We start from the raw sequence: 5700 nt of genomic DNA on the forward strand, positions 1-5700 counted from the left end.
GTGTGTGTTTAGAGCACAGTGGGCAGTGTGTGTTTGGAGGACAGGTGGCAGTGTGTGTGTTTGGAGGACAGTGGGCAGTGTGTGTGTTTAGGCACAGTGGGCAGTGTGTGTGTTGGAGGACAGTGGGCAGTGTGTGTGATTGGAGGACAGTGGGCAGTGTGTGTGTGTTTTAGAGCACAGTGGGCAGTGTGTGTGTTTGGAGGACAGTGGGCAGTGTGTGTGTGTTTGGAGGACAGTGGGCAGTGTGTGTGATTGGAGGACAGTGGGCAGTGTGTGTGATTGGAGGACAGTGGACAGTGTGTGTTTAGAGCACAGTGGGCAGTGTGTGTGATTGGAGGACAGTGGGCAGTGTGTGTGATTGGAGGACAGTAGGCAGTGTGTGTGATTGGAGGACAGTGGGCAGTGTGTGTGATTGGAGGACAGTAGGCAGTGTGTGTGATTGGAGGACAGTAGGCAGTGTGTGTGTTTAGAGCACAGTGGGCAGTGTGTGTGTTTGGAGGACAGTGGGCAGTGTGTGTGATTGGAGGACAGTAGGCAGTGTGTGTGATTGGAGGACAGTGGGCAGTGTGTGATTGGAGGACAGTGGGCAGTGTGTGTGTTTGGAGGACAGTGGGCAGTGTGTGTGGTTGGAGGACAGTAGGCAGTGTGTGTGATTGGAGGACAGTAGGCAGTGTGTGTTTAGAGCACAGTGGGCAGTGTGTGTGTTTAGAGCACAGTGGGCAGTGTGTGTGATTGGAGGACAGTGGGCAGTGTGTGTGATTGGAGGACAGTAGGCAGTGTGTGTGATTGGAGGACAGTGGGCAGTGTGTGGTTGGAGGACAGTAGGCAGTGTGTGTGATTGGAGGACAGTGGGCAGTGTGTGTGATTGGAGGACAGTGGGCAGTGTGTGTGATTGGAGGACAGTGGGCAGTGTGTGTGTTTGGAGGACAGTGGGCAGTGTGTGTGGTTGGAGGACAGTAGGTGTGTGTTTGGAGGACAGTGGGCAGTGTGTGTGTTTGGAGGACAGTAGGCAGTGTGTGTGATTGGAGGACAGTGGGCAGTGTGTGTTTGGAGGACAGTGGGCAGTGTGTGTGTGTTTAGAGCACAGTGGGCAGTGTGTGTTGGAGGACAGTGGGCAGTGTGTGTGATTGGAGGACAGTGGGCAGTGTGTGTGTGTTTAGAGCACAGTGGGCAGTGTGTGTGTTTGGAGGACAGTAGGCAGTGTGTGTGATTGGAGGACAGTGGGCAGTGTGTGTGATTGGAGGACAGTGGGCAGTGTGTGATTGGAGGACAGTGGGCAGTGTGTGTGATTGGAGGACAGTGGGCAGTGTGTGATTGGAGGACAGTGGGCAGTGTGTGTGATTGGAGGACAGTAGGCAGTGTGTGTGATTGGAGGACAGTGGGCAGTGTGTGTGATTGGAGGACAGTAGGCAGTGTGTGTGATTGGAGGACAGTGGGCAGTGTGTGTGATTGGAGGACAGTGGGCAGTGTGTGTGTTTGGAGGACAGTAGGCAGTGTGTGTGTGTTTGGAGGACAGTAGGCAGTGTGTGTGATTGGAGGACAGTGGGCAGTGTGTGATTGGAGGACAGTAGGCAGTGTGTGTGTGTTTGGAGGACAGTGGGCAGTGTGTGTGGTTGGAGGACAGTGGGCAGTGTGTGTGATTGGAGGACAGTAGGCAGTGTGTGTGATTGGAGGACAGTGGGCAGTGTGTGTGGTTGGATGACAGTGGGCAGTGTGTGTGATTGGAGGACAGTGGGCAGTGTGTGTGATTGGAGGACAGTGGGCAGTGTGTGTGGTTGGATGACAGTGGGCAGTGTGTGTGATTGGAGGACAGTGGGCAGTGTGTGTGATTGGAGGACAGTAGGCAGTGTGTGATTGGAGGACAGTGGGCAGTGTGTGTGGTTGGATGACAGTGGGCAGTGTGTGTGATTGGAGGACAGTGGGCAGTGTGTGTGATTGGAGGACAGTAGGCAGTGTGTGTGATTGGAGGACATAGCAGTGTGTGTGATTGGAGAACAGTGGGCAGTGTGTGTGGTTGGAGGACAGTGGGCAGTGTGTGTGGTTGGAGGACAGTGGGCAGTGTGTGTGGTTGGAGGACAGTGGGCAGTGTGTGTGATTGGAGGACAGTAGGCAGTGAATGGCCTGTCCTGTTGTTAGGACTGCAGTGTGTGTGATTGGAGGACAGTAGGCAGTGAATGGCCTGTCCTGTTGGTAGGACTGCAGTGTGTGTGATTGGAGGACAGTAGGCAGTGAATGGCCTGTCCTGTTGGTAGGACTGCAGTGTGTGTGATTGGAGGACAGTAGGCAGTGAATGGCCTGTCCTGTTGGTAGGACTGCAGTGTGAAATATGTATGAAACACTGCCACTGTCCTGTTAGCTGGTGACAAAAGCAACCATCCCCCTTCAATCAGACGAATGCATAAACACGCATGAACACAAACACACACCCACTTACAAACACCAGCTTAATGAGAGGGAAAGGGAAAGGGGATACCTAGTCAGTTGTAAACTGAATGCATTCAACTGAAATGTGTCTTCCGGGTGTAGGGGATGACGGCAGTGAGCTAATACATTAATTGAACCATTCCAACTACCAACTCATTTAAAATGTACAGAAGGATCTGGAAAGAAGGTGATAGAGACGGAGGGGGGAATAGGGAAGGAAATAAATACTCTCTCCCTCTCTCCACTCCTTTCCTCCAGCCCTCCACTCCCTCCCTCAATCATCTCCTCATCTCCCTCCCTACCTCCCTCCTGCCCTCCACTCATCCTCCCATCGTTCTCCTCTACAGGAGAATCGTTCTATTACTACCAGGCTATGTACAAGCATACTATTACTACCAGGCTATGTACCAGCATACTATTACTACCAGGCTATGTACCAGCATACTATTACTACCAAACTATGTACCAGCATACTATTACAACCAGGCTATTTACCAGCATACTATTACTACCAGGCAGAATACCTGACCACTGTGACTGACTCAAACTTAAGGAAAGCTTTGACTATGTACAGACTCAGTGAGTATAGCTTTGCTGTTGAGAAAAGCCGCCGTAGGCAGATCTGGCTCTCAAGAGAAGACAGGTTATGCCCACAAAATGAGGTGGAAACTGAGCTGCACTTCATAACCTCCTCCCAAATGTATGACCATATTAGAGACACATATTTCCCTCAGATTACACAGACCAACAAAGAATTTGAAAACAAATCCAATTTTGATAAACTCCCACATCTACTGGGTGAAATACCACAGTGTGACATCACAGCAGCAAGATTTGTGACCTGTTGCAACAAGAAAAGGGCAACCAGTGAAGAACAAACACCATTGAAAATAAGAGTTTGTTCTTAACTGACTTGCCTAGTTAAATAAAAATAAAAAATATAGACATAAAATATAGACATGGGACTTTTGTGTAATGTTTACTGTTCATTTTTATTGTTTATTTCACTTTGGTTTATTATCTAGTTCACTTACTTTGGCAATGTAAACATATGTTTCCCATTCCAATAAAACCCTTGAATTTAATTGAGTGGGGGGATGGGGGGTTGAGAGAAACACAGATGTACAATATATAGTATATATATATATATATATAGAGAGAGAGAGAGAGAGAGAGATATAAATAGAGAGACAGACAGACACACAGAGAGACTTCAGCCTGCTCTAACAGATGCAGCTCTCAGTCAGGCTGGCTGGCTGGTGGTGATTTAAGAGCAGCGTTATCTGAAGAATGATATGGTGATTTAAATCAACAGCCTGAGGCAAGCTATTGGAACATTCAGACTCTTCCATAAACACATCACGGCTTCAGGAGGAACGCAGACAATGGGAAAACAACTGTTCTGTTGGGGTCTGTGCTATCTTGGGGCGTCCCTACAGTACCTCATTGAAGTTGACATCTAAAATGGTTAAGCTAAGGGTTATGTTATTAGTTAAGGTTAGAGTAGGGACGTCCCAAGGTTCCCAGATAGCACTGACCGTTATGTCAGGGTACGCACCATAGACTGTCTACATACCTACACATGTTCCCAAAATACTCAGCCCTGTTTTCTATATCAATATGACATAGGCCTATAATGCAACTGGGAAATGGCAAGAGGTTACCTGAGTGCTGACTTGTTTACCCCCTGGATCTGAACATTGTTTCCCTGTCGCTTAACCCTTTATTTGGGCCTCCGTTAGAAGAGATGTGGACGGCAAGGGTGAGGAAGGTGCACATGGAGAGTGGATTGGACACGCTGTCATACACATCAATCCAGAGCCTCCCAAACATGCTCAATAGTTGGCATGTCTGGTGAGTATGCAGGCCAGAAGAACTGGGACATTTTCAGCTTCCAGGAATTGTGTACAGATCCTTGCGGCATGGAGCCGTGCATTGTCATGCTGAAACACGACGTGACAGAGGCGGATGAATGTTATGACAATGTGCCTCAGGATCTCGTCACCGTACCTCTGTGCATTCAAATTGCCATCACTAAAATGCAATTGTGTTCATTGTCCGTAGCTTATGGCTGTCCATAGCATAACCCCACCGCAACCATGGGGCACTTTGTTCACGTTGACATCAGCAAACCGCTCACCCACACAATGCCATACACGTGGTCCGCGGTTGTGAGGTCATTTGGACATACCGCCAAATATGTCCAACCGATATTGGAGGCGGCTTATGGTAGAGAAATTAACATTAAATTCTCTGGTGGGCATTCCTGCAGTCAGCATGCAAATTGCACACTCCCTCATCTGTGGCATTGTGTTGTGTGACAAAAGTAAACATTTTAGAGTGGCCTTTTATTGTTCCCAGCACAAGGTTCACTTGTGTAATGATCATGCTGTTTAATCAACTTCTTGATATGGTGGATGGAATATCTTGGCAAAGGAGAAATGCTCACTAACAGGGCTGTAAACAAATTTGTGCACAAAATTTTAAAGAAATAAGCATTTTGTGCATATAGAACATTTCTGGGATCATTTATTTCAGCACATGAAACATTGGACCACCACTTTACATGTTGCATTTATATTTTTGTATAGCGTAAATCTGCTGAGGCATACATAAAAAGACAAAGTGAAAATGTGTAGCTCTTTTTGATAGCATAAGTCTGTCTTGCCCGTTTGCAGGCTGTCATCATGAGTGAGGTTGAGAAACGGTTTGATAGCACCATCTAATGGCCAAACTCTTTCGTTACCATGGGAGAAAAATAGGCTATTGCTAGAGATGCGGTTCCCAAGTGTATCCCAGGTGTCCTACAAGTTGATATAATTTACTTTGTCCATGAGGGGAATTTTGTCTGGGATAAAGAGGGGCATCATGCAATGTGTCAAACAGGATTCCTTCTTAAATTCCTAATCAGATACAATAAAGCAAATCTAATGTATGTTTATGATATGAACTTGTAGGAGACTTGGGACAGAGGGAAGGGACCCTTTATTATCAGGGTGGCGGGAACAGGGAGGAAGTTAGGAGTCCATTAAATGTAGACCAGCTTCCGATTGGATTATACATGTGTTGAATTTTTGGGACAATCTCTGAAATTCTGTTCTGAACTACTTTTAATAAAGTACCCCAAAGAAAAATACACATTTAAGGCAAAAAAAACATTTGCACGAATAAGAAAAGACAATGTATTAGATAGAAAACAAAGCCCATTTAAATCAGGAGTCATCGGGATAAGCAGTACAGGGCACTACAGAGCATTAGGCCTTATTTACACACTAC

Source organism: Oncorhynchus tshawytscha, linkage group LG14 (genome assembly GCF_018296145.1).
Source record: "Oncorhynchus tshawytscha isolate Ot180627B linkage group LG14, Otsh_v2.0, whole genome shotgun sequence".
NCBI lineage: Eukaryota > Metazoa > Chordata > Actinopteri > Salmoniformes > Salmonidae > Oncorhynchus > Oncorhynchus tshawytscha.